At 40.0% G+C, this 22,163-nt stretch overlaps 2 protein-coding genes across 6 annotated transcripts in view; one reads left to right on the top strand and one right to left on the bottom strand.

Moving 5' to 3' along the window:
* The window catches only part of ralgps1 (Ral GEF with PH domain and SH3 binding motif 1), a 74,451-nt gene that overhangs the window by 13,886 nt on the left and 38,402 nt on the right, over positions 1 to 22,163 (bottom strand). The gene's annotated exons all lie outside the window — the stretch shown is intronic.
* The window catches only part of angptl2b (angiopoietin-like 2b), a 16,696-nt gene continuing 15,066 nt past the window's right edge, over positions 20,534 to 22,163 (top strand). The window contains exons 1-2 of the mRNA XM_030773950.1: positions 20,534 to 20,933; positions 22,025 to 22,126. The gene's annotated coding sequence lies outside the window, so the exon portion shown is untranslated. The remainder of the gene's footprint in view (positions 20,934 to 22,024; positions 22,127 to 22,163) is intronic.

Below are 22,163 nucleotides of genomic sequence, written 5' to 3' on the forward strand. Positions count from 1 at the left end.
ACCTAAAAAAAAAAAAAAAAAAAAAAACCCTGGAGAGATTATCTTGGCATTGCACTTCAAATAATTATAAATACTTATATATTTGACTTAAGTCAGGTCCATTCCGGACTTGGAAGGATTTATGACTTTCTCGGACACACTGAGTAGGAGCTTCCAGGAAATGAGTGACTCGGTGGCTGGATTACGACCAAGCCAAGATCTCCTGCTGACTGGCTCCAGTGAGCAAGAGGGGAGCAGGTAAATGAAGGCCGACTAATTACTTATGTTTGTTTCCTGAATTTCATATTTGGAATGACAGCAAAAGCTACTTCAATAAAAAATAATGATGATGATAAAGAAGAAGAAGAAGAAGGAGAAGAAGAAGAAGAAGAAGAAGAAGAGGAAGAAGAGGAGGAGGAAAGACATTTGAAAGCTCTAGTTTGATTATTGTACCTACTGAAGAGGTGGGTATAAGTCAATCAACCAACTGAAACACCTTCACAGAGAATATGTAAACCTCTGAAAACAGGTCTTCACTGTCTTTAGGTGATACCCTTAACATAGCCCCGGGACTGAGGGATCTGGCAGCAGATAATAAACTACTACCATTGCCCTTCAATGGAGTATGAAGCATGCTAGGAGTGTGTACTCTCTTTGGCAATCTGACTGGTCCTAAAACCAGTGACCATTACAGCCAAGGACATTTACAGACTTCAGGGTTTATGCAGCTTGAAATCCAATATGCACATATATTTAGCCTCTCACTATGAATTTCACAACATAAATTGACTTGCACCTACCTCAATAAATGACTACATGAATTATTATGATCACAGACAATATGGATGAATTATTTAAAAGGCATATATAAAATGTTAACCATGTTACTTAGAATGTCAAGCCAGCGATTTTTGCTCACTGTAAGCTGTCGAAGGGGTCCAGACAGAGAGTTGTATTTGTTTAGGACAAGTCCCGTTATTTAACTCTCCTTATTTCACTGTCTAAGTATTTCTCAAACACGAAAAACTGACGTCAATTAAACATGATACGGAGTCAGGCTTTTCAAGTCATAATTCCAGCAAACACAGTAGGACATACACAAAACTTTTGACAGGCCTGTGTTCAGATGTCTTTGGGTGACTTATTTTAATATCCTGAACGCGGTTTTATTGTAATGGACAACACATTTTAGTTGGTCAGATCCATTCAAGAAACTCTACAGAATGTGCAAGCATTCTGGAAACTTCTTGGGCACTATGCTGGAACACGTCTTCAATTTGGATCCAATGACTGATTGATATGTATCAGCTGTGATGTATTAATAAAAGAAGGCTAACCATGTGCCTATGTGTGTGTGTGCTTGTCTTTGAAGCAGATGCCTTAAACTGACTAAGGAGTGGTCACAAAAAGGCAGAACACCAGTCTAAATATACGCAATGACTCCAGGATTAAGACTGAATGACTGGAAAACTAGGAGAGAAAAGACATTTTATTGGTTTAAAGTAGACGTCATAATTTAGCCGACTGTTGTTCCATATTAAAATATTGCAGAAAAGAAGAAAGAAAAGAAAATGCTGATTCTCATTAGTTGAGGGATGACTGAAGTGTCTTGTGATTTTAAGGAGTCAGTTCTGAGGTGTTGAAGGAGTAAATTGCATGTCATTAACAAGCACAGGCAGCAGACTTTGGAACAGGTGATGCAGGTGTTGTAATGACCAGCTATTTTCAATCTGCTTTTGAAAGCCATTCCAAAACCAGAGCTCCCTGGTACCCTCATTTTAAGGCATAATGGAACACCGTGGAAGAAGGTGACACTCTAAAGAAACGCAGACTGGTGACAGAAAGAAAATAACAAAAACTGGAACCATTTATATATCATCTTCAGCGTATAGAAGAGATTTTCTATGACTTTTAAAAAATTCAGTTCTTTTTCTCTTTTGTGATGCAAAAAAAAAAAAAGAAAAGCAATAGAAAAAAAATTGTGACTTTAAATACTTAGAGCGACTGGACCATTATAGTGGTCTTGCATAACAATGCTCAACTAAATTACTCCTGAACTGTCAGCTGAACCACGTTAGGAAGAGCGGTAATGCTGCCCCGCATTTCAGTCATGCTCTAATGGAATTCTCGGCAGGGTATTCAGTTATTTTAAAGCCAAAGCTAAATTAGGACAAGCTAACTTATTGCCAGGTCAGTTTTATTAAAAGTAAATGCCAGCGGCTGTGGTGGAACGCTAGCATTTCCAACCATGCGCATATGTCCATATACATACTTTAATATATGGGTCAGTCATGTGACAATAAGTGGCTGAGAACTTTTAAGTACGTGGTGTGGCAGGATCTTTTGTTAGTTGCAACGTGTATTTGAAATTCTTCGTGATGAGTGTTCATCTCCAAACAAACAAGTTGTTGAGTGTTTAGCCATCGGTCTCCAGGGAGACAGGGTGACGTTCCGGTGCTATGATTTCATCTACTGAAGATGCCAATTTGTACCCAACTCGGCGAAGATGAAATTTCCATCGAGTGTTTTTCACATTCTGGTGAAGTCTGGGACATCCCAGAAACAGTCAGTTAAGCATGTCATTCGAAAAGGTACTCTAAATGCAGTCTATGTGGTTTTAGGGTATTCCAGAACATTCTCAAGACAAATACTTCTCACAAGCTTAGTGCTATGGAAATTACTCCACTGTACACTATTCCAACAACTGTTTTTTAATGGCAAAAGTGCACTGTCTCTCTCAGTCAAAAACAGAACATACTTGTACCCCATAAATAACATTAGCCTGCCTTGAGTATAATAATCATTATATGATTTGTTGCAAACTTCTCTCATGGACTTTGCTACAATGGCTGTAATGACAGGTCCGGTGAAATATGGGGTGGGGGTGGGGGGTGGGGGTATAGAGATGTGTGTGGAGGCTCCCTGGCAGTTTCCAATTGTTCCACGCATTGGAGCACAGAGGAGGAATTGTAAACAGCCAAACCCGTATTTCAAACAAACGCTTTTTAAAATGGCTGTAACAGAGAACATACAAACACAGTTTACTATACACAGAAGATGAGGAATGGCTAAAGTGATCTAAAGTGATGCAAAGTCTTGCCAGGAAAACATTTCTGTTTGTATCTGCGCGGTGTCTCTAATTGCATCTCCAAAACATAGCTCTAGTAGGAAGTGTCCATCCAGAAAACCTCTCTGACTGGGGGCTTCACAACACTATAAGGTTTGGAGAAAAACAACAACAACAAAAAAACCTACATGTACATATGACCACAGACCGCTAATATGCAGATCATCATACACAGAAGTTTCAGAGTGCTTGAATGTATTTAAAACAACAGTTGTTGCACAGGAATTGACTGAATGACAGAATAAATATGCAATATGACAGGGTTACTAACCATCTGTCTGGTGTTTAGAGACTCAATGGAGTTCTGTGCAGAAACCCAGAGACACTGGAAAGAGCTGACACACATTCAGACACAAAAATACTGGCTACACCACTCTATGGAAGGTCTGACTGACAACTCTTATGTAACGTGCCTTTCTCTCTCTTTCATATGCTGAAATGAGGCAAAAATTGGCGACTCAGAAATCTCTAAAGTCAATCGAGTGAAGCTCTGCAGCTCTGAATGGATCTTCAGAGGTTGCAGGAATCAATCAAATACTTAATGATTCATTACCAAAAAAGGGCAAAAAAAAGAAAAAAGAGAGGAAAAAAATGCCAAAACTTCAAATCCTTTGAACTTTAACGAGCTCTTCAAAAATGAAATCTGTATAAGACAAGGATGGTTACAGAAGCTCACTGTCTTTAGCGTACGAACAATAACGCTTTTGAACGAAGTCTTTTAAATTCTATTTGCAGCCTTTAAAGTCTCACCGGGGTATTAATCACGTCCAGCTAAGAAACACTGCGTTCCCCTCCTGGCTCATTTTGCCCAGGCTTAAACATAAACACATTCCACCTATTTGAGAAGTTACATATCAACAAGCAAGGTATTGTTTAAGACAAGGATTGACAGCCTGTTAAGCCAACTGCAAACCAATGAAAAGGCATAAAAGGCATGGGACATGTAGTGATGCAGTCAGTGTTTGACTAAGTTTTCGTAAATATGAGATGTGACATTTATGAGCGCTTCAGTAGTAAGTAAATAAATGACAACATAAGTATTGCTAATGCACCCTTAAGTGGGCCAAAGTTCCACTCTTGAACATCAACAAGAAAGCTACTTTATGGTAGGTGTTTTTTTTTTAAACTAGATATTCTGGAAAGATTTGGTTGAAATATGCAGCATACACAGCGAATAATAAACTACAAATCTGAATACTTTTCATAATATTCATTAGAAAAATAACATTTTCCCAGTGTTTTGAAGATAAATATTATTTTTTTTTTATTATTATGACCATGTAATAAAGGCTTATCCTAACTGAGTCGCTTGTCCACGTGTCTAAAAACCTGTTTGATTCTCCACCATGCATCACATTCTAAAATTAGCATCTGAGTACATTCACCATACACTTATGAAGAGCTTGTGTAAAATGCTAGCCAGCAGTGGTCTGTGGAGAGGAGGAGAGTGTGTGAAGGCTACTGTTGTGCTCTCTGCACAAGGAAACTGCAGTACTTCAGCCAAACAGTGAGGTCACAATTTTCAGCGGGGACCACAGCAGAAGGAATGAGGGTTAGCGGTGAGTGGGGAAATTGTATTTTCCATTTAATTTCCATTAAGGGCCTCAGTGTAGCTCTGATGTGGGCGATGGACAAAACACGAGATGAAAACAAATATTCTCCTCTCTTCCGTAGATTTGCCCACCCCTCATTGTAGTGCCGGTGTCCGTGGCTTTTGTCTCATACCCCAGACACCAGGGCTGGGATACACAACCCCCAAGAGGAGAGCAATCGCAGGTTAAGTGGATGTCTTTCTGAACTCAAAGGACACATCCTGCACTAACACGAAACAGTTTAACTCCGGTGTCTCTCTCTCTCTCTCAGTTGCACTACACACATCTGTTATGTACTTTAGTCTCCTCCTTTAATAAACAGATGCAGTGATTCATCAAGATCAGAGGGAGCACATAAAAAAAAGTGTTCTCATTATGCAAAAAAGTATATTGTACTGCAAATTTACTTCATTATGTTACGCGTTAGGGTTATTATTTCTTATTTTCTGTATCATTCAAACATTCTATCAGACCCCAAGATAAACTAATTTTGTATAATACAACAGGAAATCAAATTCAAGATTCGCACCAAATAAATAATGCAGAGACTGGTAATGAAGTTACCCATCTAAGAAACTTAACATACGCACAAATTTCAACCTGTATTTCCAGTCATGGTGGGAAATGGCATACTCTAACATATGGACCAACTGGCTGATGAAACTGTTAAAGTAAATCTGGCCTATGAAAACTTTGTGCAGCTGAAATCTTTGTCAGTGGCTATGTGAGATCTACACTTGCGTCTGGAGAATATTACAAGGTCTGCAGAACATGGGAAACAATAACAAATGGAGAGTTCTTTACAGTGAAGAATCGCCACAGCCTTGGTTTGGCTCCATTTCCTGACTCCTTTTTTCCAAGGCGTTAAGGATTGTATCATGAGCTTTTGTTTGGTTAAACTCATTAGGACAGAAGGGAAAAACGAAATGGAGAGTTCCTCATTGAGCTAAGTATGGGTCCCACAGGAAACACCAATGCTGACGTCAACAGGCAACAGATTCATCACCAACCTATCCTCAGACTTGACATTGAAGCAGTAAGAAGACCTACAGGCAGTAACATAGACTGGTTGGTGCTTCAAATGGAGTGATTGCTGACAGTTGTTAAAAAGACAACTAAAATATTTTCCTGAGCATAATTCTGTCACTCTTATATTGTGTATAGCAAATTCGCTTAGCAGTAGAGTAAACTTAGCCACTGAGGTATAGAAATGGATAACACTGAAAGTAGAGAGAGAGAGAGAGAGAGAGAGAGAGAGAGAGAGAGAGAGAGAGAGAGACAGAGAGAGAGAGAAGAGCTAAAGCTATAATTTACTGTAGTTATCTCATACAATCCTGGTTTAGTGAAATCCACTGTGTTCACACTGGTTGTACACCAAATCGCATTATTTGTGGAACAGACCACTGCAATGCTTCATGTTGCTTATGTACTTCCAGTAAAAGGAAAGATTTTTGGATCTCACTTCCTTGAATTATTTCCACAACCTACTCCCAGGGAAGGATCAGAGATGAAAAGTGATTCACAACTCTCATAAAAACGTACGAGGCCAGAAATATAAAAAGGAGAACTTTACATCACAAGGGATTCAGAGAATGACACAAAGAGTAAACTCACTGAATGCAACCCAAAAAAAGAGACTCCTTTTCTTATAAGTTAAACATGGAAATAATATCAAGAGAAAGAGGTGACAGGGTCAGGCATGGCTTCCTTTTTCCAAAGCTTTCTGCAGCTGAGAGATATCTGCTTTTCTCATCCAGACTAGCAGCTCCTTCAAATACCTAACTACTGTTTGTGTAAAGGAAATTATCACAATTGATTTGAAAGCTTATGTCTAACATAATTACCATACAGAGCTGAACGTAGGAAAATGAAAACCTAGTAAATCCTTAAAGTGCAAGCCAGGCTCTGAGAAGATTTTGTGGTTCTGATGAACAAGACTGCTGAATTTCAAGAACACTACAGACTTTGTTATGGTAATCTACACCAAAAAGGCAAGGGCCATTTCTGCTCTTTGTTAGCATTAAAGTTCACATTAGTCTTGAATAATAACCAAGACCAAAAAAGAGACAGACATATTCAAACACACGAAAAGGGCAGATTCCCAGGGACAGAAAAGACTGATGAAGACCAAGAGCCTGTAGTGATTAAGCAGCCTTGGCCTCCAGAGATTCCCCTTTTTGTGTCATTTGTGTCAAAATTCTCCTCATCAGTGCTGGACGAGGATGAGTTCCATCGAAGCGACCAAACAGAGGAAAAGGGAGACAGAAGGAGCCTTAGCCTGAAAATAAGCAGACAAAAAGCAAGGTGACTCATGACTGGACACTAGTCTTCCAGCCTGTCTCTGTTTATGTGATGAGAGCACCCAAGACAAACAGGCTCCGCTTTTAAGTGCAACAGGCATACGCTGTGCCCCCTTTGCACTGGAGGTGGTTGTGCTTTTCCCTCTCTTCCATTCCCTTCTCCTACATGACACAAAGGGCCCGAAAGAGGTCAGTGAACCGACGCAAGAAGAGAGTTTAATGGTCCGTGTCTAAACACATGGTACGGCTCGATAGCAACGCTCTACAGAGAAGACTGAACTCTGGGGCATCACTGTTCTTCATGTCATCATTTCTCAATTGAGCACAGAGGTATCAGTGGTGGGTGACAGAGGTCTTTGATGAATCAGTTCAAATGCCACGCTATTTTGCGTATTGTAAATAAAACAAAAAAAATTTTAACGTAGAGAGAGGGCTACAGCTTATTGTAAGAAACTTCTGGACCACATTACAAAACGCATAGATAATGATGTAGCATTGAGGACACTGACAGGGAATGCAACTATGACTGTAGTGTAGATAAAGTCAGCTATTAAACACATTTTCGCAATCACCATTAAATACCATTTCAGTTCACTGAGTATGTTTAACACTGGTACGCCGCTTATGAAAAACCTTCTTTGATAATCCAAACTGTCATTTATTATCATGCCATTATTGATGCACTAACAGTCAGACAAAATAAAAAACAAAAATAGATATTAAAAAAAAAAAAGCGATCCAATAGTTGAGGTTTACATTTTTTATGTTGCATCCTTGAGAGGAGATAAAGTGAATTATTGTGAATTCTATGTTTGTTCCAGAGGCTCCTTGGCTTTATATCTCTTTCCCATGGGCTACTCCAGTAGACAGGATATGAACTCATACTGGAGTGATCCTTGCCCTGGCTTGGAGACTAGGATAAGACGTAAAAACTTATCTCATGTGTCTTACAAGTCTGTTACACTTCAGCTGCAGCACTGGAACACCACAGAACAGTTTACAACAACTTTTACAGTCATATCCAAATAGCAATGAACTGTCCATCATGTCTCTGTGTCTGCTCAGTCTCAGAAATCCTGCAGTGAAATATCAAACGCTGACATTACTTCTGACATTATTTATGGTACATTATTAGAGTGGAGTTTTTTCTTTTTTCTTTTTCATTTGGGTTAAAAGAAAATATAAGCAAATATACATTATATATTTTGAAAGTTGGACACGTTGGATATTCGGTATGGTGTGATTTCAACTAAGAGTTCATTTGTGCAATGAACGCAAAATGGTCATTTAAAGCTAAATCTTGAAATTACCGGAGGATTTACTCTACACTGGTAATAAGTAAGTAAGTCAGAAACGGTACATGAGAAGTTACGCCTTGGTACTGCTTTTTTGTCCACATGGTGCTCACATGTCACACATGGTACTGTAATTTTTTCCTATTCCTCTACGTAAAATCCAGACTGGGAACATCACTGTTTAACCAAGGAGCGCTTAGATCCACTGCAACAGTAACAAACAGTCCCCTGAGCCTCAGATGTCTTGAGGCCCACAGAATTCTCTGCCTGGGACCAAGCCCACTGCATGGGGGGAGGGCGGGGTTGGAGGTTGGTCTAAACATCCCTCCCTTGATTAATGTAAGCAAACGGAGTAACACCACATTGTATGATAGTCAGAATGACATCACGTGTGGTACTATCCACAGTGGTCCTTCTTCTGTCTCTAGACCATGGACAATTAAATCCAGTAGACCCAAACCCAAACATGACTCAACAGAGCACACCTTGTTCTCCAAAGCAAAGCAGCTGCAACCAAAAGGGAAGCGTTCTGCGAGTTAAATGTCAACGCCACAACAATTTACTCTTAGCTTGGAAGCCAGTATATTTTATGCCATTTTTCAAGAGGACGTAGACTGAAAGACCATGTAAGTGTAAGGGATCGCCAGGGTTCTAAGAGAAATGTTGAAGCCTGGTTTAAGACTCACCAAGTTGTCATAAATATTTTGCATGAGGTGACTGAGGTGACTAGAGCATCAGACGACAATAAGCTAGAAAGCAGCACAAGGGTCGCACAACTTCGACCTGACTTCCATTTGGCACCATTGGGAAGAACCATAACAAGAACGTGAATGAGATGGTCCCAGAGGATAAACAAATGACAGAGCAAACTTAAACACCACAGGTCAGGTCTCGTACTAGGATGTCCACAATCCATTAGTATCTGGAACGACATTCAGCCAAATATGAATGAAAACAATCACAAAATTTTAGCCGATTCTTCAGTTTATTTCTGGGGGGGGGGGGGGGGGGGGTGATTTGATCGTGTCTGGCAGCTGAGGCATCATTTTTGAGGACAGAGAAACTATGTGAAATACTCTGGCGTAGCATCTGGTTAAATTTTTCTTCATTTAGCGGTCTGCAATGAATGACCGACTCCACTGCACATCTCCTCAATCACCATGTAAAAGGAAAAGACATTTACGCTCTGGTTCAAAGTTAATGTTAAGAACCCCTGTTGACAGACAGTCTCCAACCCTTTGGGAGTCTGTCCTTAGAAAAAGACACGTCATTAAGAAAGCTGACACAGAAACCATTTCAATCTCTCCTCAACAGATGATTTAGCATTTTTTTGTTATTTACCCAGCTTAAACTCTTGATTGACATATCACCTCTATGGTGTTCATAATTTTTTGACACAAAGCACCTGTTCTAAAACTTGTGGCAAAGTGCCTTGTAGGAAGGGCAGATAATAGCTGGTGTGCATTTATGAGGAAAAGCCTTTCAATAAGTCACAAGATCTGCACTTGGCCAGACCAAACTAAGAATTGCATTTCTACCACAATATATGACTGTGTCATTATACACTTTCATTCAAACTTTCTACAACCATTTACATTTTTTATAAATACTTCCTCAGAAGTAAAAAAAAAAAAAAAAAAAAAAAAAATCTTCTGCTGTGTTTTCCAAGGATGGAAACATTTAATCACTCTTGACTGGGCAAGACTACTAATGGACGGCTGCACCCTTGAAAGATTTTCTTTCAGCCGCAATCTATCACACCTGAATATAATGTTTCAAGGCCCCTCCGGACCTTGATTAGTTGAATCTGTTTCGTCTTTGTTGGAACAAAAGCCTGCCTACACTGGTGCTCCGGGAGGAAGCTCTGAGTGGTCTTTGCAAAACTTATTCTGAAAAACTTAAATTAGCTCTTCAGAGATTTCCTTTTGCTTGCTGGATTTCAAATTTTTAAGTAAGATCTGGGATTCCTCTCAGTCAGAAATTTATGGGGCATCAGCAACCCTGGGACGTGATGACATACATTATAATTCACGTAGCCAAGTTTCCAAATCCAAAAATACAATCAAGTAGACAGTATATGCCCAATAATTTATGTATGGATAAAATACATCTTCTTTGGACGTCAAGTTAAACGATTTAAAAAGTTTGCTTTTGCTCAATCTATAAATTTAGTTTTGTCATTCAAAAACATTTGGACTCAGCTAATAATCACTCTCCGGAGATGACTGCCTGAAAACTTCTCCTGTGGTGGTACCGGAGGGGTAGAATAACATTTCAAAGTAAATTGTTTTGGGCGTTTGAACAAGAAAAGAAACATGTTAGACAGCAAGAAAATAAAAATTGTGCACCTAGGAAAAAAATCTCGCAATATAAACACACTTGTAAATTTGATGCTTGGCTGTAAAAGAGAGTGTACTCCGGTATACTGAGAGTTGAGTCAATCAAAGCAAAATGAGAGCAATTAAATGAGTGAATTTGTGAGAAGCCTGTTAGAGGGCAACCCTCAGGGTCTGTCCTTTAGTTTGATATCTGGATTGTTGTTAACGTAAAATTTTAAGAGAAATAATAAATATAGCATTCTCACACATTCCCACATTCCATATTTACGATCGCCAGTTAGGACCTAACCATAAGGGTGTTTCCATCCCACTGCGGGACTTCAAGAGAGGAATTTCAATTATTTTCCATTCAGCCATTAAAGTGAACTAGAGTTTCTGTCCCCTGATCAGTATTCAATAACTTCACGAAAGGAAAAACTAAAACCAAGCTTTAAGAGATATTTATTCTACAAATAGGAAAGCTATGCTGAATTTAAAGAGTAATGGAGAGATCTGAGAAATTTACTCTCCCATGGAAAAAAAAAGTCATTACATCAACAACAAAAAGATATGCTTTGAAAAGACACTTTTTAAGATAAAAAAGTTAGTAGTTCAGGAATTATCCGAGGAATGATAGTGGAATGACAACAAGGTCTCTCCAGCTTGGGTGCTTTACTTCTCATTAACAATGAGTACCGCTCAACAAGCTGGAAGACTTAAAAATCACTTTAATAAGACACCTGGTGCATCAGATAGCACTAAACAAATGTAACACCAAACTGCTCTTAGAACAAAGCAATATGAATCAGCTGTGAGTGGTCCTACGTCTGGCTTAATCTAAACCCCAATTATCCAACACAATGAAGATCACAGCTGCTTTCTCCAGACAGCTATGCACACACACACACACACACACACACACACACACACACACAAAATGTACAACTCTAGGCCTCGTTTAGGCAAAGGATCCAGGTGCTGAGACAACAGATGTGACCCATTATTCACCTAAGTAATGCATACCATCATATGAGTCTGTGGAAAATGACTGTAGCGTCACTGCAAGAAACAGTTCCCTGCCCTCTCATGCAACACGTGGGAACGTGCCCCTCGTGTTGTGAGAGAGCAAATATGTTCCACAGTGACTCACAGGTGAGAGGGAGAAAGATCAATAACACAACCAGGTTAAAGCCGAACGTTGAGTTGAGGACCAAGTTTCCTTCACAAAGACTTCAGTTAGCAAAGGATCCATGCATCGCAAACGGGAGCCGTGGAAACAAATGAAACCAAGGGCTCCTCTCTGAGGAATCTACATTAAATGTACGCATAGTTCATCTCTCTCGATATAACTTTATGACCCGGTCATATGACGTGGTAGATTCTAGGGGCTCTGTATTTTATTGCTGGTGTGGGTATGTCATGGTATGTCTCACCGTATATGAATGATTATGGAGGATTAGAAAAGTGTGAAATGAGATCATTCAGGCCCAATTAGCCAATTGACCCTTCACTCATACATCATTCAGAGATCGTGTGACCCTGTTCCCAACAACTGACTTGTATTTGACTCCTCTCTACTGGCCAAAAGACATTTTGACAAAGCTAATAAGCAGACCTCAGCTGCAGACTTCTCTACGCTCCATCTTTAAGGAGCACACACATTCTGACACAACCAAACGGGTTGGTTAAAACAGGTTTCTCTCCAGGGTGTAAAGCTTTCAATCACAGGATGACTGGAGAGGCTGAGTAATTTGAAGAGCTGGGTTGGAGAGGTCAAGAAGGGTCAGCGTAAGCCCATCGATCATCACCATGGAGACAGGGAGACACTTAAGCCTTGTTCTGATAAATGTTTACCCAGCAGAACCTGAGCACTGGCCGTTCCTGACGTGGGGGACTCAGCACCTCTGTATGTGTTTAGGTGTTTGAGTGTGTGTGTGTATGTATGTGTGTGTGTGTGTGTGTGTGTGTGTGTGTGTGTTCATAACATAAATTTGACATACGCTTAAATTCATGATGAAATTCATGATAATCCATTTTTTTTTGTTTTATATGCAGGGTATCATAAAAGAAACCTTACATGTTACAGCTGAAACAGATGGCATGGTGTTAACACAAATACTCAATACATACACCAACACAAACATGTTCCGTGACCCCAGACCTCACAGCTGGAGTGATGTCATCGCAGCTTTGTTCCGCCTCCACTATAAGTAAAGCCTTTCATCCAGCAGTCCAAAAAGCTCTACTTTAAGAAACCAGTGATCTGTGACCAAAAAAGAGAGTATCATGGCTAGCTGCCACATGATATCATAGCACCATAAACAAATTTTTGAGAAAATATAAAAACCAATGGTGCTGGTAACTGAAACAAATCTTCCATATGTCTATGATTCTAGATCATTCACAAATAATACAAAAGCGGTATAACTTAGAAAACAGAAAATAGATTTTTCTAGTCTCAAAATGACAGGCTGGAAATTCAATTGAGGGGGGTCTAAGAGACGCAGTTTTACTCTCAAACGTAACCTCAGTCACATTACTGAGTGATATCTAAGAGTGCTTTGATGGATGAGGATAAACTGAATGAGATTTACAGACAGAAAATCTTACTATCAATATAAGTTCTTGACCTTGCAAGCTCATTCTTTCCACTGTTGGAAAACTTGAGGTATGACGATGAAGCGTTCTGGAACTGTGCTCAGTGGGTGAGACAGGCTGTCAGTCTAGGGTCACATGACCTCTGCTGTCATTCACTGTAGCCACTTTTGTGAATACGCAAAAAAACCTGAAATAGCACTGAGACTGAAATATCAGTTGACAAAACCATGACAGATACAGTCTTAACTACATTCTCTCTGATGTAAACTGATGCCACTGAATCTTATTGGACATTTTTGTGTGGTCAGGAAAACTGTGGAATTTTATTAATTGGTGAAACGATTTTCGTGAATGGAATGAGTTGTTTAAACATTCCTGTGTCGTTGCTCATTATGGATCTCTTACAGGTAACATGCTCAACAATATCACCTGGATAATTCTGACACTTGTTTGATTAACCCACATATAAAGTAACACTTGAACTGAAATGCAGGCATGAGGGCAAGGTTTACAATGAGCAGCAGTTGTCATTGCCTGTCTCCAACTTTAAAATGTGTGCAGCACCTTCTTCTCACTTGAGTGACTCTACAATATTTGTTTGATTAACCCACATATGGACTGGCATCTCAACCTAAACAGACTGATAAGGGGCATGCCCTGAAATTCAACAGGGATGGTCATGGTCTATGCTAGCATAACAAAAGAATCTGGCTCAAGGTAGCAAAATTCTCCCAGCTGGCACTGAAACACAAGCTAAAAGAATGATAGTGGAATGACAATAAGGTCTCTCCAGCTTTGGTGCTTTATTTCTCATTCACATTGAGTACCGCTCAACAGGCTGGAAGACTTAAGCCACCAAATTTACCATTCAGCTCTTTATTTACTTCAACAAAAGGTACCTTTCATTCTTTAGATCACGTGTAAAACTGTGTGAAAAATGCTTTATTTGTTTCCCACTCATCACAGTAAAAAACAAAGCTATGGGAGAGGGGGAGAGGTAGTGTTGATGCTTACTATTGGATGAAGAAAATAAGTAGATAGGAAGAAAAGAACAAAACCCATCAATCCTCACAGTTTGGGTGCCAGTGGGATGTGCAGCAGAAAATCTGATGCAGTTTAAATTACGCGTTTCATCTCTGCATTTACATTTGCATTTACACCCTGAACAGAACCAATCAGGACGAGAGAGTGAAAACACTTGTGCTGTTGGTCGCTTACAGCCCTCCTGGCACAATGTAAAGACTGTTTCATATTTTGGTCTCCAACTCCCTTTATTTTTACAAGCTGGAGACAAACTCTCCCACCAACAAACAGATCCAGTGTGTGCGGATCAGAGAGGAAAAAAAAAAAAAAAAAAAAAAAGCTTGTGAAAGAATTCTCTAATGCATGTTTAGGCCATGTTCATTTGCATTACGTATAATGCACATTTAAGTGTGTTTTAACACTGCACGTGTGTGATCCAAAGCTATATGCGTCTGAAATCATATCTGAGCATATGTATAGGAAGGATATGAGAAGATGTGAGTATGATTGTGCGTAAAATTGCATGCGAATGAGACACATGATGTGCGACAAGACGAAATGAGTGTGTTGGTGCCTGGAGAGGCCAGACATCTGAATTTCTATGACAACCACAGATCCTGTCGCCTGTGGTGGTGATCTAAGCAGAGAGCAACGCAGTTGTCTCCCCCTACACTTTGTGTCTCTCATTAGTGTGGAGGTTTGTGGGTATACAGCGTGGCAAGTCGCAGCACTTAGTCACACTGAACTCTACTGAACGAGGTCTCAGGATAGAACTCCGCCTCGTAATGACTGAACGTTAATCACCAGATCTGACCCTTGAAGCCGAGCAGCACGGGATTCAGTTCGGTTAAGCGCTCGTTTGTCGGACGACTTTCTCATTTCGCCGCACGGTGCGACAACCGAAAGAAAATCATCCTTTTCAGAGCGATTTCATTGCTTTGATCTTTGCAGCGGCATGCATAAAAACGTTTTGCAGTGTATGTACATCCTAGCACTAATTAAGTACATTAAACGTAGGAATAGGTTTATGTTCTGACATGGTCTCTGTGTGTGAGAAATGGAACCATGAAGAATGTTGAGACAGTTATGTAATATGGAGTCAACTGGAGAAAAGGCTGTATCACAGCTATGACAGACAAAGGAAACAATTTTATTGACTGAAAAGGTCATTACTGTGATTCCATGCCTTTTTTTCAAAAGATTTTCATAGACATTTATAAGTATACCTTTGATCCCTGTTTGATGCTTTGAAGGGAAGTGGTTTTGGGTCAGAATCACATCATTTTCTTTACTACCTATCTTCATTCAGAGCAGCCAAAAAACAAAGGAAAAAAAAAAAAACAACAACCTTAAACCCATCCAAGTTTCCCGTATCATTCGTACCAGTGTACAAGGTTTGATCACATTTTGCATGTTTGTGCGTCAAAGGGTTAAACGACTGGTTGGACAGACACATTCATTACTGCTGAACAACATCATTTATTGCAGTGATAAATCTCCATAGCCAGCCTTAGATGATAATCAGATGTGCCAGACAGTGAGCTAAGATACTTCATTTTTACATTAATGCCAAGCATACCTGCCTAAAACCAGAACATCTAGTACAGTCATGATGACCTATAGATTAGCCTAATGCATGGGATTCTCCTAGGTGTTAGATGTATGTGTTAACATGCAAGGGATCATTTAGTGAGAGCCAGCAAGCTGGACTGCAGTAATACCCGAAGGTAGCACATAATTACTTATGACACATCTGACTGAATACGAGCCACGAATGGTAAGCTGTTCTGCTGAAGCAGACATAAACTGATATTCATTTATTTGGGCATGATCCCCCCCCCCCACCTTTTTTTTTTTTCTTCATTCCTGCTAAGACGAAAAACTGCAAACAATCAACCAGCTTTCCTGACTCCCGTGTCGTTTGCTAACAAGTTCCACGAAGTCATGTGTGAAACAGTCCTGAGTGTGCTCCCACTTCTCCATGATTCTTCCCATGTGAGCGGCCCTTGATTGGTTGCCACCTCCGTATAGTGGCAGCTTTCTATTCTGACGTTTTTATTTCAGCAACGATACTGCACCTGTTTTGGATTAGCAATGGAAAGAGAAGCAAACCACAACTGTAACACACTGGTTTTTGGAACCGACCCAAGGCCCTGGTCTACTGTTAAGCATTCGGAATGTCTCAGCGCTGCCTGAAATCTCCATTAGAGAGTTCCATTTACAAACCACACTGTTGTCTGGTGCTCGAGAAAAAAAAAAAAAAAAAAAAAAGATTGTGAAAAAAAAGTCCTTTAAAAACCTCTAACGTGCATTTGGAAGATTTCTTTCCCACCATCAGCATGTGGAGGACGTCTGTTCACATTTAATATCGCTCACTTTGATCACAGACACTTACAGGAGGTTCCCCTATAAACCTCACAACCGATGCTTAGGGTATGACATCATCTCATGTGCGCCACACATAAGTGACCACTCTGCAGTGTCATCTTTTTCTTCAGCCGAGACCAGATTGGTTAGTACATGAGTCTACCTCAAACACACAAATTATACGCTGTATGCCCTGAATTTAGATATTTTTTTTGGGGCTGTTTTGTGACAAAGTGCTGTAAGGGCAGTGAAATCATTGATCATAGACAAAGCTAACAATGCTTCCAATCTGCAGGACAAGCCCACTGCATTTCTACAACTCACTGTCCTAAGTAAATGTGTGTGTCTGCGTTGTGTCTGTGTGTGTGTGAGAGAGAGAGAGAGAGAGGGAGAGAGAGAGAGAGAGAGAGAGAGAGAGAGAGAGAAAGAAAGAACAATGACTGCTTTGACCTCTTCTTTGGGAACCATTAATCATACTGACCCGTGTCTCTTTTTCCACCCTTAGTCTTCTCCACCTTTTGTCACATAATGCGGGAAACACTTAAGGCAGAGATATGCAAGTCTCTCTGGCACATCCGAGACATAACACTGAAACAAAGCCTCTCGCCGCAAAACTTTACTGCTTTTTAATGGCGGGCAGCAATGTGTGTTTATTTCCAAGAGGTTTTGGGATTTTATATATGCCTTTACATCATCTTTAATATTTTGGAATTTGTTCCGGAGTATTACTCCAGCCAAGTAAAGCATGATCCTGTACTCATTCCATTAAAATAAACATTTAAGAGAAAGCAAATATGAACAAAAGCCAACAAGCCATAAAGGAGATTGCTTTAGCTTTTATCAACCCTTTCCTCTGCTCTACTGTTCCATTAGTCAGTCTGGTAATTTCTCTGTTAACTTTAAATGAGATTAAGGATCTGTCTGGTTTCCTTAGGCTTGTGCCCCAACACAAGGCAAATGTACCTATTTCCTTCTGCAACCCATAAAAATCAAATTTGGGTTATTTATTTAGCCACCGAATACCTTGCCATTCCCAGAAAGGCTGGTTTACAACAAGTGAACTTGTTGAAAAAGGTTTGATTTTGTCTAAAAGCCTGCACTGAGTTTTCCTGTCAGTTTCAGTTGCGCAAGGGAACGACCCCAGCTCAACCAAAAGAGAAAATGTTTGCATTTAAAGAGATAGCCCTTCCATTCCTGAACATCTTTCAACATCCTCCACTCCGTTATCTCCTGCATTTCACCAATTCTTAAATGCTGCTCTTTACCGTTTATCCTCTACCGACTGAACTGAGTTAAAAACACTGGGGTCTCATCCAGGGTCCAGCCGTAAACTGATACCTCATTAGATTCTCCATAGCTTTCACTGTCACTGTAACAGACAATGCTGAAAACTGGCTACACATTAATCACACTAAAGCATGAAAGAATGTACTATGTAAAACAAATACTGGAAACATCAGCGGAAAGATACTACAAGTCAGCTCAGGAAATAAATGGAAAGCAAACATAAAATGAAGAAAATGAAGATAAAACACAATTATTATTATTATTATTATTATTATTATTAACCAGTTACCTTAAGGTACCCATATTTATTTTGTACATTAACGGTCACTTTTGAAACTAGTAAATGCTTCATTGAGCAACTTGATGATGTGTAAACACACTTGGTTACTGAGAAACAAATACGTCCCAGCCATGGAGGAAGTTTTTACAGTTGTACGTCTGTGTTGAAATAAGACGGGGGAGTGACGTAAAGATGGAAGAAAGAAGTTTCCATCTTTCCACAGAAACGATCCTCTCTGCTCTCATACCACTAACACAATTGATTGGGTAAACACGAGTTGAATTCTGGCCTCGTGATGTGGTTATCGTTTCGGTTCAGAGTTCACATTTTTTAGGCAACATCTCATTGTAATTGTGGATGCTCCAGGGAAATGCCTCACCTCCTCCGCTTTGTAAAAACCTACCTACCATCACACTGCCTTGTCTGAGCAAGACTCCAAGAGCCCCACAGTTCTAGAGCTGAAAAATCACTCAGAACTCCAGAAATTGTGAGAGTTATGAGCTAGATTCTAAATAGTTCAAGGGGACACTCAGAAATAGCACACACATTCTATCTAGTTATGACACGATGAAGTTATATCATAGGTAATCTGTATTACTAATGAGCCTGTTCTACTTCATTGATTCAAATGCTCTTAATCTTATGTCGATCCCACATTAGACATAACAGTTGTTTAAAACATCAAGCAAGGATGGAGATTCAGAGGCTGCAGTACAACTGTACTGAGAGATGATGTCCTTTTGAGTTACCCTGGTAAAGAGCAATTTGTAAATCTTTTCAGAGCAAACAGTGCGGTCTACGAGCCTTCAAATGACTTCATTATTCACGAGAAACAAACAACTCTAGTCTCATTCAAACCACGAGGCACATCAACAGTGCAGCATAAGTGACCAGAAGACTCAGTTAAGAGTATGCAAACACCATTAGGTCTAAACTGAAAGTCTTTCAGGTTCTCTCACAGCTAAAAACAATGAGGTAGCTTGGCAGGGACTGAATTGAACAGCATGTTAACAATCACAGAGAATTTAGACATACTCCTCAAACATGAACAAACAAACAATTATGTTCACGCCAGGATTTTTAAAAAACAGGGGGTGAGGGGGTTCTGTATTCAATTCAAAATCTTTGAGAACTGTCAGGCTTAGAAAGCAAGCAATGTATGGTTAATATAACAATGTCACGTCACAAATAACAAACTTGTGGAAAAATACGGTAAATACAATATGGGCATTATCAATACTAGCACACCAACAGGTATTTTTCAAGGGTTTTTTTTGTTTGTTTTTTTTTCAGTTTTCTTTTGTTTACAGTCTGTTCTAAACTAAATCTCCAACTAAAAATCAGTCACTATTGCTAAAAAGAGAATAAAAGAAAAAAAAAGACCTTTTGTAGTCCTATCTCTGCAAAATTGGGAGAAGTACCTTTCCTGACCTGATTTCAACAGTAGAACAAGTCCTGCATGTATGACCAACTAGGACCTGATAAGTGTGACATCACTGGACCCTGCACAACTGCTGTAGCCCACAGGACAAAAATAACCACAGTGGAGCATGAAAGGGAGGAGGTGGGGAAAGGAAGTGGGGGGGGGGGGGATGAAGTTAGGACAGGGGTGTGTGTGTGTGTGTGTGTACGGAGTGTGTGTGTGTGTGTGTGTGTGTGTGTGTGTACGGAGTGTGTGTGTGTGTGTAGGGCAAAGGGGGATTTGTATCTCATGCCTGTAGATCCCTTTGTGCCAAGGGGTGGAGAAAGGAGAAAGGGGAGGTTCTCTTGCAATTTGACTGCTTGTTAAAGCTTTGTGCCAGAACACTTCTCATCATGTGAGAGAGAGAGAGAGAGAGAGAGAGAGTGAGTGAGAGAGAGAGTGAGTGAGAGAGAGAGAGAAAGAGAGAGAGAAAGAGAGAGAGAGAGAGGGGGGAAAAAAAGGAAAAAGGAGTTGCGGGCAGTTGAAAAAGACAGTGTTGTAGAAGCTGTTAGTCAGAAGTGATTCAGAGGTGATGAAGTGTGTTCACATAGAGTGGCAGTAAGAGGACTGAGGGGAAAAGCCTCCTTGTGTAGAGCTGGGCTGGCTGTAAGGCAGAGTACTGACCTTGCTGGTCCCTGAAAGTGTTCAGTTCACCAGAACACAGCACTGAAGGAAGGAATTTATATCTGCTAATAGGAGGACTTATCTTTTACTGAACACGCCAAGGGACTTCAACACCAGACAACATTTTCTAAAAACATCCAAGGAATTTTTTTTTTTAAAACATATTTCACATTCTGTCCTTTATCCGAAGATTTTTTTTTTTCTTTTTTTTAAATTTAAAAATCCCAGAACTTGGACTTTTTTTTTTTTTTAAAGGATCCATTTTATTTTTTTACCCCCCAATTTTAAATTACAACTCTTTTTGCCATCTTATTGTGTATTTGAAGATTATTGTACCACTCTGTGAAAGAGAAGACGTGACTGAAGGTTTCTGGCTTTCAGAGTTTTAAGTGTCCTGGAGGTCTCAAGCAGACAAAGGTGATTCATTGAGGGCTTCAGACTAAGGACCTCTTCTGTGATACTAAGGGCATAGCCTGACAAAGACCTAAGACAACAGGGGATTAAGAGAGAGGAAAGACAAGAGTCAGAAGAGTGAAGAGAGAAGAAAAAAGAGAGGGAGCGGGAGATCACTAAACAACCTCCAGAGTTGTGATGCCTTTTTTCACTGAAGCGCTTCAAATAGCATTCCCAAGGCTGTGGAAGATCTGAACAGACGCCAGTCCTAGAGTGTGTTATTATCTGGTAAGCTTGAGTTTATCATCTGTTTCCTCATACAACTGTTTCTTTTTCTTTTTTTTTCCAGAATGACTCACGGAATTTTCTACTCCTGACCACAACAGAGCAAATCTTATTAGAGCACAAGATTAAATTTTACAATACCTGTTTATGACAAATGGTGTTTACTTTCATTAGTCTACGAAATAAACTGTAAAACTGAGATAGGAGAAAGAAAGTTTGAATGTAGCTGTTAACTGTCAAGAGCTTTCATTTTCTTAGTTCTTTATTTTTTTTTTTCTTTTTAAAATCTTAATTTCCATGCAGTTTGAGCGAGGATTTAGTCAGCTGCCCCAGTGAGTTCCCACTTAGGCGGCTCTAAGAACACATCTTTGCAGGGTCACAGTGAAAGCCCACAGAGGGTTTAAGGACCAAAAAAAAAACCCCTGAAAGGCTTTGGATTGTGCACCTTCAGAGACAAGTGCCTCGTAGCTGCTTAAGATCACACAATTACTTCTCATCACAGAAACTTCTGTTTCCATGCTCTCAGGGACAATAAAAGGAGTCAAAGACTGACGCTACTCACACTTAGAGTGATGTAGCAGCAGTTAACTGGTGTCTATGTGCCGTGTCCTTAACAGCAGGATAATAATGTTCTGCACACGGGTAACTTGAGACTGCATCAGTTCTGTGCTACAGAAATGCTACCTGATATAAAGGGGATATCAGTTTTTTTTTTCATAGAAAATACCATGAAGCAGATTGTGTTTGGCAAGAATTACAGAATAAACTAGGCAGCGACTTCAAAGCGCTGATGATTAAAAGGAGAAGGGGAGAAAAGGGGGCAAATGGGGGGGGGGGGGGGGGGGGCTTAAATTTGTTGAAAACCCGAAATGGCAAAGAGGAATCTCTGAATGATGAGCGGCTCGAATCAAAGGCGCAGGTGATACCTCTGAGTTTTTTTTCTTTTTGTTGTTGTTTTGTTTTGTTTTCTTGCTTACTCTTGTCTCATGTACAATGCAGGCAAAAGAGTGAGGTGCATGCTGCAGTCTTTAGAGCATCACAGTTCTCTGTTCACGTCATGAATGGAGAATCACCGGGCTTTTTTCATGTTGCAGGAAGCTGCCCACAGCTGCTGAAGTGGTCAGGGGAGAGTTGACCACAGAATCCCAGCTTTGTCTCCTTTGCCAGAGCTCTGTTTGGATAAGGGTGCTTTGAGAGTGAGTACTGGTACTTTTGGAGAATGGTCCCCCGTAT

Source organism: Chanos chanos, chromosome 1 (assembly GCF_902362185.1).
Source record: "Chanos chanos chromosome 1, fChaCha1.1, whole genome shotgun sequence".
Taxonomy (NCBI): Eukaryota; Metazoa; Chordata; class Actinopteri; order Gonorynchiformes; family Chanidae; genus Chanos; species Chanos chanos.